Here is a 14,076-nt window from a genome sequence, read left to right as displayed (position 1 = left end):
GCAGGCAGATTCTTAACCACTGGACCACCAGGAAAGACTAACCTTATTCTGTTTTAGAGATCATCTACCCAGTTGAACCCTTTTCCTTTCTTTTCTGTGGCAAAGGTTGAAAAATTATTTGAATGATTTATTTTAAAAAATAATTTTCCTGGGACTTAATGAGAGACTGTTGTTGTTCAGTCAGTAAATTGTGTTCAGCTCTTTGCAACCCCATGGACTGCAGCTCGTCAGGTTCCACTGTCCTCCACTATCTCTCAGAGTTTACTCAAATTCATGTCCACTGAATCAATGATGCTGTCTGACCATCTCATCCTCTGTTGTCCCCTTCTCCTTTTGTCCTCAATCTTTCCTAGCATCAGGGTCCTTTCCAGTCAATTGGCTGTTCGCATCAGGTGGCCAAAGTATTGGAGCTTAAGCTTCAGCATCACTCCTTCCAATGAATATGCAGGATTGATTTCCTTTAGAAGTGACTAGCTAGAACTCCTTGCAGTCTAAGGGATTCTCAAGAATCTTCTCCAGCACCACAATTTGAAAGCATCAATTCTTCAGGCTCAGCCTTCTTAATGATCCAAGTCTAACATCTGTACATGACTACTGGAAACAACATAGCTGTGACTCTGCCGACCTTTGTTGGCAAAGTGATGTCTGCTTTTTAATACACTGTCTAGGTTTGTCATAGCTTTCCTTCCAAGGAACCAAGCGTCTTAATTTCATGACTGCAGTCACCAGGTGCAGTGATTTTGAAGCCCAAGAAAGTAGTCTGTCACTGTTCCCACTTTTTCCCTTTCTGTTGGCCATGAAGTGATGGAACCAGATGCCATGATCTTAGTTTTTTGAATGTTGAGTTTTAAGCCAGCTTTTTCACTCTCCTCTTTCACTTTTGTCAAGAGGCTCTTTAGTTCCTCTTCACATTCTGCCGTTAAGAGTGGAATCATCTGCGTATCTGAGGTTGTTGGTATTACTCCCAGCAATCTTGATTCTAGCTTGAGATTCATCCAGTCTGGCATTTCGCATGATGTACTTACTCTGCATATAAGTTAAATAAGCAGGGTGACAATATACAGCCTTGTTGTCCTTTCCCAATTTGGAACCAGTCCATTGTTCCATGTCTGACTGTTGCTTCCTGACCTACATATAGGTTCTCAGGGGACAGGTAAGGTGGTCTCTGTTCCCATCTCTTTTAAGAATTTTCCACAGTTTGTTGTGGTCCCCGCAGTCTAAGTCAGTGAAACAAAAGTTGGAGAAGGAAATGGCAACCCACTCCAGTATGCGTGCCTGGAGAATCTCACAGACAGAGGAGTCTGATAGGTTACCGTCCATGGGGTCGCAAAGAGTCGGACATGACTGAAGCAACTTAGCACGAGTAGCACATGAAACAGAAGTAGATATTTTTCCAGAATTTCTTTGCTTTCTTCATGACCAGTGAACCTTCGCAATTTGATCTGTGGTTCCTCTGCCTTTTTTAAACCCAGCTTGTACATCTGGAGATACTCGGTTCATGTACTGCTGATGCTTAGCTTGAAGGGGTTTAAGCATTACCTTGCGGGCATGTGAAATGAGTGCAATTGTTCGTTGGTCTGAATATTCTTTGGTGTTGTCTTTATTTGGGATTGGAATGAAAATTGACCTTTTCCAGAACTGTGGTCACTGCTGAGTTTTCCAAATTTGCCGGCATATTGAGTGTGGTACTTGAACAGCATCATCTTTTAGGATTTTAAATAACTCAGTTGGAATTCTGTCACCTCCACCAGCTTTGTTGTAGTAATGTGTCTTAAAGCCCACTTGATTTCACACTCCAGGATATCTGGCTCTAGGTGAGTGACCACCTAGATCATCTAGATTTTTTTTAAATCATCGTAGTTATCTGGGTCAATAAGACCTTTTATATATATGTATAGTTTTTCTGTGTGTTGTTGCCTCCTTTTAATCTCTTCTGCTTCTGTTAGGTCCTTAATCATTTCTGTCCTTCATCGTGCCCATCTAAGAAGGCCTTCTTATCTCTCCTTGCTGTTCTCTGGAACTCTGTGCTCAGTTTGGCATACCTGTACCTTTCTCCCTTGCCTTTTACTTCTCTTCTTCCCTCAGCTATTTGTAAAGCTTCCTCAGATAACCACTTTGCCTTCTTGCGTTTCTTTTTCTTGGGTATGGTTTTGATCACTGCATCCTATACAGTGTTACACCTCCATCCATAGTTCTCTAGGCACTCTTGTCTGTGAGATCTAACCCATTAACTATTTGTCACTTCCCTGTATAATCATAAGGAATTTGATTTAGCTCATATCTGAATGGTCTAGTGGTTTTCCCTACTTTCTTCCATGTAAGCCTGAATTTTGCAATAAGGAGCTCATGATCTGAGCCATAGTCAGCTCCAGGTCTTGTTTTTGCTGACTGTGTAGAGCTTCTCCATCTTGGACTACAAATAATATAATCACTCTGATTTTGGTATTGGCCGTCTGATAGTGTTCATGTATAGAGTTATTTCTTGGGTTGTTGAAATGTTGGCTATGACCAGCGTGTTCTCTTGACAAAACTCTAGTTAGCCTTTGCCCTGCTTCATTTTGTACTCCGAGTCCACACTTGCCTGTTATTCTGAGTATCTCTTGACTTTTTACTTTTGCTTTCCAACCCCCTATGATGAAAACTACTTTTTCTTTTTAACAGTATTTCTAGAAGGTGTTCTAAATTAACCAGTTACCTTCAACTTCTTTGGTATTAGTGGTTGGCACATAGACATGCTGTGACATTGAATGGTTTGCCTTGGAGATGAATGGAGTTGATTCTGTTGTTATTAAGATTTTACCCAAATGCTGCATTTTGATTCTTTTGTTGACTATGAGGGCTACTTCATTTCTTCTATGGGATTCTTGCCCATAGTAGTAGATACAGTGGTCATCTGAATTGAACTCAGCCATTGCCATCAGTTTTGGTTCACTGATTCATAAAATGTTAGTGCTCACTATTGGCCATCTCCTGTTCGACCAGTTGCAATTTACCTTGATTCATGAACCTAACATTCCTGTTTCCTATGGAGTATTTTTTTTTTTTTACAGCATCGGACTTTATTTTCACCACCAGACACATCCACAACTGAGGGCTGTTTTTCACTTTGGCACAGCTGCTTCATTCTTTCTGGAGCTGTTTATTGCTCTTCTCTAGTAGCACATTGTACACCTTCTTGACATAGGGGGCTCATCTTCCAGTATCATATCATTTTGCCTTTTCATACTATTCGTGGGGTTCTCCTGGCAAGAATACTGGAGTGATTTGCTGTTCCTCGTTTTGTTAGAACTCTTCACTATGACTTATCAGTCTTGGGTAACCCTGTAGGGCATGGCTTAGAGCTTTTATTGAGTTACCCAATCCTCTTCGCCATGGCTAGGCTGTAATCCATGAAGGGGTAATAAGAGATACAGGAATCAAATATAAATCAATTTTTACAGCATTTGAATTCTCCCCATCACAATTAGAATGGAAACAGGTATACAGTAATTGATAATTTTCAATTAAGCATTACATTAGAACGTACTCCTTTGTAAACAAAAATTTGTCTACTTTTGTCTATTATTGTAAATTTGATGTAGATTTTTTCTGATATTTAGTCGTTTAAAATACTTCTTTGCTTCTATCTTCCTTAACACAGAATCAGAAAGACAAGAGTTGCTTGATTTTCCTTAGGAAAGAAGAGAATGACATTGCTGTACGGCATTTATTTTCTCCCTCAGTACTTAATTTTAAGATAGTAATATTCTAGTTCTTTTTGCTAATGTTCTGAATGCTCTTCTCATACATTTCATGGTGTTTAGAAAAATAATGTAAGCCTGAGGCCTCACTTAAAGATGGCCCTTTTATGGTTATTGATAATAGCTCTATTCTTTAGCCTCCAAGCGTTTTCTGGTGTTTTTCCTCCCTAAAAGCTCTATAAAGTTTGTGTGTGTAATCTCATTTAATCAAATCAGTAGTCCTGAGAGGTAGTTGTCATTCTCATATAGTTGAGGAAATTCAGAAAGCTGTGAATTAATTGCAGGTATGCTAAATTTGGGGGGAAAGATGTTTAATTGTGAACTGTATTTAAATATACTAAACATATCTTTTTAAAAGCTCTAAAAGTTGAATGGTTATAAAATATCCACTTGGTATTTTTTCATTATATGTCTTTTTGGTTTTGACTAATGATAGCGTCTTGTTTTTCTTGCTTATTTAAATGTGGGCTCACTGGGAGGAAAATGAAGCAGACATAAGTTAACAGAAGAAAGTAAATTACCTTAAGTTTCTTTTTCCATGAGGAAACCACCATGATTAATATTTTGGTTGTTTCAGTTGTGTGTCAAACCTTTATTTTTCTCACGTGATTGAAATAGCTTTCTTTGTCATATATTAAACTCTCACATATTCTGACATCTGTTTCTGGGTTTTCTTTTTCACTCTATTTCTAATTCAATATTACACCTTTTCCTGATTATTGTTGTTTTAGTCTACCCAACTCATGCCTGACTGATGACCCCTGGACTGTAGTCTGTTAGGCTCCTCTGTCCATGGGCAAGAACATGGAGTGTTGACAGGCACCAACACAATCCTATAAAGCAATCATCATTCAGTTAAAAGTAGGTTAAAAAAAAAAAAAGTAAGTTAAAAAAAAATTGGAGTTGGTTGCCATTTCCATCTCCAGGGACTCTTAGGATTGAACCTGTGTCTCCTACTTTGGCAGATGGATTGTGTACCACTGAGCCACCAGGGAAACTTAGAGTAGATTTCATATTTAATAAGACAAGTTGTTCATGGTTTCTCTTTTCATTATTTCCTTTGCTATTTTCAGATACTAGCATGTACATTTCCCTGTCCCTGCCAAAAATAATCTATAAATACGTAAACAGAGAGATGCTTAAAAGGCAAAGTTGTGTTTTTCTCTGGAATTAAATTTAATTCTTGCATTTTAAGAGAACTAACATTTCATGTTTTTCAATTAATTTTTCCTGTCCAGAAATAGAACGTATTTATTTGAAAACTTGTTGTTTTTTATTCTTTTTAGATTTCTGGTACATAAATTTGAGCTACTTATAGTTTTCAGACTATGGTATTTATTGTTGATTGACGCAGGCTCCTTCATATTTTTTCCGTTTGTTCTTCATCTTTGGGCTTCCCTGGTGGCTCAGCTGGTAAAGAATTTGCCTGCAGTGTGAGACCTGGGTTCGATCCCTGGTTTGGGAAGGTCCCCTGGAGAAGGGAATGACTGCAGTATTCTGGCCTGGAGAATTCCATTGACTGCACAGTCCATGGTGTTGCAAATGAATGAGCGACTTGCACTTCATCTTTACTCCAGTTTACCCTCCCTAATAGGTGCTCACTCTCAGAGCAGGCAATGGCACCCCACTCCAGCACTCTTGCCTGGAAGATCCCATGGACGGAGGGGCCTGGTGGGCTGCAGTCCATGGGGTCGCTAGGAATCGGACATGACTGAGCAACTTCACTTTCACTTTTCACTTTCATGCATTGGAGAAGGAAATGGCAACCCACTCCAGTATTCTTGCCTGGAGAATCCCAGGGACGGGGGAGCCTGGCGGGCTGCCGTCTATGGGGTCGCACAGAGTCGGACACGACTGAAGTGACTTAGCAGCAGCAGGTGCTCACTAGGATATATGTCCTAAGACATGTAAATATTGGGGAAAGCTGTATGTTTTCATTAAGTATAATTGACATAAAACATTATATTAGTTTCAGGTGTAAATGCAGTGGTTTGGTATGGTACTTGTATACATTGTAAAATGATTACTACAAATAAATTTAGTTAACATACTAACATTGTTTTTTTTCTTGTGAGGTGAAATTTTAAGACTTATTCCAAGCAACTTTCAAAGACATAATACAATATTACTAACTATACTCACCATGCTGTACATTTTATCTCCCATGATTTCCTTGTTTTATAGCTAAAAGTTTGTACATTTTGACCCTCTTCACCCCTTCACCCATTTCTCTCACCTCCCAAGCCAGCCGCCTCTATGGCAGCCATCAATCTGTTCTCTGTTTCTGTAAGCTTGGGTTTTTTGTTTTTTTACAATCTACTTGTAAGTGAGATTATATAATACTCGTCTTTCTCTGGCTTATTTCACTTAGCCTTCAAAGTCCATCCATGTTGTTGCAGGTGGCAAGACTTCATTCATTTCATTTTTATGGCTAAATTGCTTTGCTTTGTGTGTATGTGTATTTTATATAAATCTTCTTTATCCATTAATTATTCCATGGACAGTTAGATTACTTCCATATCTTAGCTACTATATATGATGCTTAAGTGCAATTTTATAAGAAACTTCCATACCATTTTCCATTGTGGCTATACAGCTTACTTTCCACCACCGGTATACTGGGGTTCCAATTTCTGCACACCCTTGCCAGCGTTTGTTATTTCTTGGTTTTTTGATAACAGCTATCCTGACAGGTGTGAAGTGATATCTCATTATGGTTTTAATTTGTGTTTCTCTGATTGGTGATGTTGAGTATCTAATGTACCTTATGGCCATTTGTATGCCTTTTTCACCCATTCTTTAATTGGATTATTTGCAATTTCTTGATATTCATTTGTAGGAGTTTCTTATGTATTGTGGCTATTAACCTGTATCAGTTATATGGTTTGCAAACATTTTCTTGCACTGCAAAGATTATTTTTTCACTCTGTTTTCTTTACTGTGCAGAAGCTTTTTAGTTTGATGTAATCACACTTTCTGTTCCAAAACATGAAGAACTAGTTCAAAATTACTTCCAGTTCAGTTCAGTCACTTGGTCGTGTCTGACTCTTTGCGACCCCATGGAATGCAGCACACCAGGCTTCCCTGTCCTGGAAGTCTCCAACTTGCAGAGCTTTCTCAAACTGATGTCCACTGAGTCAGTGATACCATCCAACCATCTCATCCTCTGTTGTCCCCTTCTTCTCCAGCCTTCAATCTTTCCCAGCATCAGGGTCTTTTCAAATGAGTCACCTCTTGGTATCAGGTGGCCAAAGTATTGGAGTTTCAGCTTCAACATTAGTCCTTCCAATGAACACTCAAGACTGATCTGCTTTAGGATCAACTGGTTGGATTTCCTTGCAGTCCAAGGGACTCTCAAGAGTCTTCTCCAACACCACAGTTCAAAAGCATCAATTCTTCAGCGCTCAGCTTTCTTTATAGTCCAACTCTGACCTCCATACATGACTACTGGAAAAAGCGTACAGAGCTTTGACTAGATGACCTGTGCTGGCAAAGTAATATCTCTGCTTTTTAATATACTGTCTAGGTTTGCCATAGCTTTTCTTCCAAGGAGCAAGCATCTTTTAATTTCATGGCTGCAGTCACCATCTAAAGTAATTTTGGAGCCCAAAATAATGTCTTTTATTGTTTCCAGTGTTTTCCCATCTATTTGCCATTGAAGTGATGGGACCAGATGCCATGATCTTAAGTTTTTTGAATGTTGAATTTTAAGCCAGCTTTTTCACTCTCTCCTTTCACCTTCATCAAGAGGCTCTTCAGTTCTTCTTTGTTTTCTGCCCTAAGAGTGGTATCATCTGTGTTTCTGAGGTTATTGATATTTTCCCCAGCAATTTCGATTCCAGGTTGTGCTTCATGCAGCCCAGTATTTCACATGATGTACCCTGTATACAAGCTAAGCAGGGTGACAGTATACAGCCTTAACATGCTCCTTTTCCCAATTTGGAACCAGTTTGTTGTTCCATGTCTTGTTCTAAATGTTGCTTCTTGACCTGCATACAGATTTCTCAGGAGGCAGGTAAGGTGCTCTGGTGTTCCCATCTCTTGAAGAATTTTCCAGAGTCAAAGGCTTTGGTGTAATCAATAAAGCAGAAGTAGATGTTTTTCTGGAATTCTCTTGCTTTTTCGATGATCCAGCAGATGTTGGCAATTTGATCTCTGGTTCCTCTGCCTTTTCTAAATCCAGCTTGAACATCTGGAAGTTCATGGTTCACGTATTGCTGAAGCCTGGCTTGGAGAATTTTGAGCATTACTTGGCTGGAGTGTGAGATGAGTGCAATTGTGCAGTAGTCTGAACATTCTTTGGCATTGCCTTTCTTTGGGATTGGAATGAAAACTGACCTTTTGCAGTCCTGTGGCCACTGCTGAGTTTTCCAAATTTGCTGACATATTGAGTGCAGCACTTTTCACAGCATCATCTTTCAGGATTTGAAATAGCTCAACTGGAATTCCATCACCTCCACTAGCTTTGTTCATAGTGACGCTTCCTAAGGCCCACTTGACTTCACAGTCCAGGATGTCTGGCTCTAGGTGAGTGGTCACACCATCGTGATTACTTGAGTCGTGAGGATCTTTTTTGAATAGTTCTGTGTATTCTTGCCACCTTTTCTTAATATCTTCTGCTTCTGTTAGGTTCATACCGTTTCTGTTCTTTATTGTATCCATCCTTGCATGAAATGTTCCCTTGGTATATCTAATTTTGTTGAAGAGATCTTTAGTTGCATTCTGTTGTTTTCCTCTGTTTCTTTGCAGTGATCACTGAGGAAGGCTTTCTTATTTCTCCATGCTATTTTTTCAAACTCTGCATTCAGATGGGTATATCTTTCCTTTTCTCCTTTGCCTTTACCTTCTCTTCTTTTCTCAGCTGTTTGTAAGGCCACCTCAGACAACCATTTTACCTTTTTGCATTTCTTTTTCTTGGGCATGGTCTTGATCCCTGTCTCCTATACAGTGTCACGAACCTCAGTCCATAGCTCTTCAGGCACTCTATCAGATCTAATCCCTTGAATCTATTTGTCACTTCCACTGTATAATCGTAAGGAATTTGATTTAGGTCATACCTAAATGGTCTAGTGGTTTTCTGAATAGTATCCCATTGTTTGTGCATGCACAGGTAGGTGTGTGTGTGTGTGTGTGTGTGTGTGTGTGTGCGCGCGCGCGCATATGTGTTTACCACCTTTATCCATTCATCTGTTGATAGACCCCTTAGGGATGTGTGTATGTGTGTACCACCTTTTCTTTATCCTTTCATTGTTGATAGACCCCTTAGGTTCCTTCCTTGCCCTGGCAATTGTAAATAATTCTACTGTGAACATTTGGGTGCATGTATTTTTTCAAATTAATGTTTTTATTTCCCCAGGAGTGGACTTGCTGGGTCATAGGGTAGTTCTGTTTTTAGTTTTTGAGAAGTCTCCATGCTGGTGTCCACAGTGGTTGTGCCAGCTTACATTCCCTCCAGCGTTTATGAGGGTTCTGTTTTGTGTACATCCTTGCCAGCATTTGTTATTTGCGTTCTTTTCAATGATAGCTGTTCTAACAGGTGTGTGTAATTTTAATTTGCATTTCCTTAATGGTCATTTAATGATGTCAAACATCTCTCTTCATGTGTCTGTGGGCCTACCGCTTTTCCTCCTTGGAAAAATGTCTGTTTAGGTCTTGTGCCCATTTTTTAATTGGGTTGTTTGTGGGGTTTTTGGTGTTGAGTTGTATAAGCTATTTGTATTTTGGATATTAACCTCTTTTCAGTCATATCATTTGCAAATATTTTCTATTCAGTAGGTTGTTTTTTCAATCTGTGGATGGTTTCCTTTGCTGTCCAAAAACTTTTAAGGTTGATTTTGGATCTAGTAGTTTTTGAAGGTAATGGTTTGATGTTACCATTTCAATTTTCTTAGCAGTTATTGGACTCGTCCAGATGTTTATGTTACAGAGGTTTAATAATTATTTAGCATACAATTAGAGATCATAATAGCCATCATTGTCCCTTTTTTTTTTCTTTTTTTTTTTTTTGAGTAGGGGCAACAAGTAAGTATTCAGTTTCTATTAAATTTTGATGTAAAAGGGTTTTGTTGTTCACCTCTCAATATCTTGTTTTCTGTTTTCCTCATTTGATAGACTAAGTGAATCAAATCTCTATTTACTAGGTAGTAAGTGGCTTTTTTTTTTTCAGCTTCTAGATGTAGGATTTGTTGTTGTTGTTCAAATTGCCTGCTGTTTTTTTAGAGAAATCTTAAATTGAGTGCAAAGTAGAGAATCTCACAAACATACAACCTTCTCTACTATCAGCATCTCTTACCAGAGTGGTACATTACTGCAGTTGGTGTACCTACAATGTATTATCACCCAAAGTCCAATTTGTATTAGGGTCACTCTTGGTGTTATGCCTTCTATCAGTTTTGGCAAATGTTTAGTGACATGTATTCCACACAGTAGTGTCATACAGGATAGTTTCACTGTTCTAAAAATCCTCTGTGCTATTCCTCTTCATCTCTCTTCCCACCTCCACAACCGTTGCATGCCACAATTTGTTTGTCCATTCATCTATTAAAAGACATCTTGGTTGCTTCCAGGTTTTAGCAATTATGAATAAAGCTGCTACAAATATTATCTACAGATAATTGTATAGAAAAGTTTTCAACTCATTCGGGTAAATATCACAGAGCATGATTGCTTCATCATATGTTGTTCAGTCTCTATCATGTCCCAACTGTTTGTGGTCCCGTGGACTGCAGCATGCCAGGCTTCTGTGTCCTTCACTATCTCCTGGAGTTTGCTCAGTCTCATGTCCTTTCAGTCAGTAATGCCATCCAACATCTCATCCTCTGTTGCCCTTTTCTCATATAGTAAGAGTATACTTACTGTTATAAATTAAAAAAATAAAATTTATCCAGCTGCATCAGGTCATAGTTGTGGCGTGCAGGATCTTTTGTGGCACATGAACTCTAGTTGTGATGCGTGGGCTTAGTAGTTGTGTGTGAGCTCCAGAGTGCCTGGGCTTCAGTAGTTGCAGTTTGAGGCCTTAGTTCCTCCACAACATGTGGGATCTTAGTTCCCAGACCAGGAATCAAGCCCACCTTCCCTGCATCACTGCAAGGTGGATTCTTAACCACTGGACCACCAGGAAAGTCCCAGGAGTGTATTTACTTTTATAAGAAGCTGCTGAACTGTCTTCCAATGTGACTGTACCATTTTGACCTCTCATTAGCAGTGAATGAGCTTTCCTGCTGCCCCATAACAATTTGGTATTATTGGTGTTTTTAGGGTTTTTTTAATTTTTTAATTTTTTTGCATTTTAATAGGTGTGTGGTGCATTTTAATTTCCAGGTCTATAATAATGTATGATGTTAAGCATGTTTTCATGTGCTTACTTGCATCTATATTTCTTTTTTTGTTGAGGTGTCCAGATATTTTTACTCGTTTATTGTTAAGTTTAAAGAGTTTTGTTTTTTTTTTAATTGGTAAATTATACTGGTTAACAGCAGTTAAATGGATGTGTCTTTTGCAAATAATTTGCGGCTCTTCTCGTTCTTTGAACTGTCTTTGGGAAAGCAGAAGTTTTTAATTATAATTAAGTCCATCTATCAATCATTTATTTCATTGATCTTGCCTTTGACTTATTTTTATAAGGCATACCTTTTTGCATTGTGATCAGAAAGCACAGTTTATAAAATGTTGACTCTTTGCAGTTTATTAAAGCCTCACTTACGTTCTGTGTCAAGACTAATTTTGGGAGTATTTTTTTGTGCTGATAGTTTAAAGTTATTTTGTTATTCTGTATCTTGGCATATCTAATCTGCTTGATCTCCCTAAGGAGAGAGGTATATTAAAATCTTTTTTCATCTTGTTCTCCCATATTTTTCTCTTGTTGCTCTGTATTTTAAGGCTCAGGTGCAAAATAAATGCATGTGTAATGTATCTCATAGCCAGCTATATTATGACAGTCATTGGATAAATAGAATAGGTTAGATTTTATAGGAGTTTTTAGCAAAGTAAAGGCAGGAGAATTGATCTTTTTCCCAAACTTAATACCTGTCATTTAATTTTATTGCCATGCTGTATTTATTGAATTATGGTGATTGCAGACTCATGTTTTGGTCATAAGTTTAATAGAAGTGGATTTAGAATAATTTTTATTGGTTTTTGATAAATTATCATTTAAATATTTTTCTTTTTAATATTGTATTATTTGAGAATTTTTGGTTTCTATTTATATTTTGAAGACTTGTAAATCACCATGATTTTCAGGATGTAGTTTGGTTGTGAAAAGTGAAAACCAAAGTAGCTCAGTTGTCCAACTCTTTTCGACCCCATGGACTGTAGCACACCAGACTCCTCTGTCTGTGGAATTCTCTAGGAAAGATTACTGGAGTGGGTTACCATTTCCTTTCTCCAAGGGATCTTCCCAACCCAGAGATGGACCCTGGGTCTCCTGCGTCGCAGACAGATTCTTTATACTGTCTGAGCCACCAGGTTGTACCAAGTCTATTGGTGTGATGCGGGGGGGGGGGTTTCTATTTGTTAATAGAAATACTTTTACACATTGTCTAATATTGAATTACCCTAGCACTTTTATATAATAAATTCTACTTTTTCAAAGTGTATACATTGTAGAATCCTCATGGCTAATATTTCCTTACATTTATAAGCTTATAAATTATTTCTATATTATGTATTATTATATCTACATTATTATATTATATAATATTATTACATATGTTATTATATTGTATTATATCATATAATAATATATTACATATAATATATTACATATAATATATTATTTATATAATTATATATTACTTATTATTATTATATTAAATGATGCTTATTTATAAGCATCATTGCCTGCTTTTCTTTTTTGATACTTTTCTGTTGTGCTTTGTTACTCTTATAAAGAGCTTTTCATCTCTTTCTGTGATCTGAAATAATATTGTAATCCTCTGTTCTTGAAAGGTTCCATAGAGTTATGCTGTAAAATCAGCTGGTTAAGTTTCTTTCAGTTGCATCTATGGTAACTGAAATATTCAAGTGTGATGTTTTTCTTTTGGGTGAATTTTAGTAAATAGTTTGAGAGGAAATCATTTCCTCTAGATTTTGAAATTGGTTGTGAATCTGTTCTCTGTGGTTTATTTTCCTTATTTAGAGTAGTGAGTGGCTTTTCTACATTTCTTAGTGTTTTATTTAGTCATTTTTTTTTTCATTCAGTTGAGTTTATGCATTGTAAAAATGTTTACATTTTGAGTTTGAATGTGCTTAGTTTATTCACAACCCAGTTGTTGACTAGCTTTTTTGACTCTGAAAAGTATGTAAGGTCTCTTGATAATTATGTATGTGCATATTCCCCCCTTAAACCCAGGATTTTGTTTTTTGTTTTTTTTTCCTTTCAGGTTATTTTCAGTATATATTGTGCCACTGCATCATTTGTTACAGTGTCTTACTGTTTTTAGTTAGCACTGCATATTTTTCATTATATTAAAAGCAGATCTGGGTTTATAGTATGAAAGGAGGACTGTAACTGAACTGTCCTTGGGTGGTTATTATCTTAAGTCTTTGATAGATAACTTTTGCTTATTGCTTTGGGGAACTCACGTTTTTTAAAAAACAGTAATTTTGTCAGCAAATATTTTATAAATAGCCTATACTAACATGACTGTCAATACTTAATAACTGCTTGCTTAGGTCATATTGATAACTTAGGTCATGAAGATAACTCTCTAGTTGTTAGCTGTTGATAGTGTTTTTTATGCCACTCAACATCCAGATGTATTTGTTTTTAAGCTTTTAAAATATTACTGGTTTTTACCAGAAACATAATTTTACTGTAAGTTGCAGATTAGATATTTTTAAGGTAAAAGAGTGAAAAGTTTATCAGATAAATGACTTTTCTCACTTCAAAATTGACTTTTATAAAGTGAATTTTGTGTATTGCTTAAGACATTTGTACAGAATTTATATTCCTTTCTGAAATGATTCAGTTTCTGTTGATGTGAAGAGCTAGACCCTTGATCCATAGTAAGACCTTAGTTTTGGGCTGGGATGGTGTTGTTACGAACTCAAGCTAGATATATTACCTTGGGCATGTTACTTTACTTTCTTGTGCTCCCTTTTCTCTTCCATAAAGTGAGGCTAGTAAATGGTACCTACCTCATAAGGTTTTTTAAAGGGTTATTAAAAAAGATTATTAGAAGAGTTAACTGATATTGATGCAAAGCAGTTGGCACAGGGCTTAATATTAAATAGTTGGCCATGAATTTGTCTATTAGACTGTCCCTGAATGCATGCTTGAAACAGTGTTATTTCCTGAATCACTGTGAGCAAGTTGTTAACCCTTGTAAGCTTT

The 14,076-nt window shown here is 37.2% G+C and overlaps 1 protein-coding gene across 7 annotated transcripts in view; it reads left to right on the top strand.

Annotated features, from left to right (window-relative positions):
- Positions 1-14,076, top strand: part of PRPF40A (pre-mRNA processing factor 40 homolog A) — a 60,541-nt gene that overhangs the window by 17,833 nt on the left and 28,632 nt on the right. The window lies entirely within an intron of this gene.

Source organism: Cervus canadensis, chromosome 15 (assembly GCF_019320065.1).
Source record: "Cervus canadensis isolate Bull #8, Minnesota chromosome 15, ASM1932006v1, whole genome shotgun sequence".
Classification (NCBI taxonomy): domain Eukaryota; kingdom Metazoa; phylum Chordata; class Mammalia; order Artiodactyla; family Cervidae; genus Cervus; species Cervus canadensis.
Note: the sequence above shows the minus strand (reverse complement) of the source record. Positions and strands in the feature narration are given on the sequence as shown.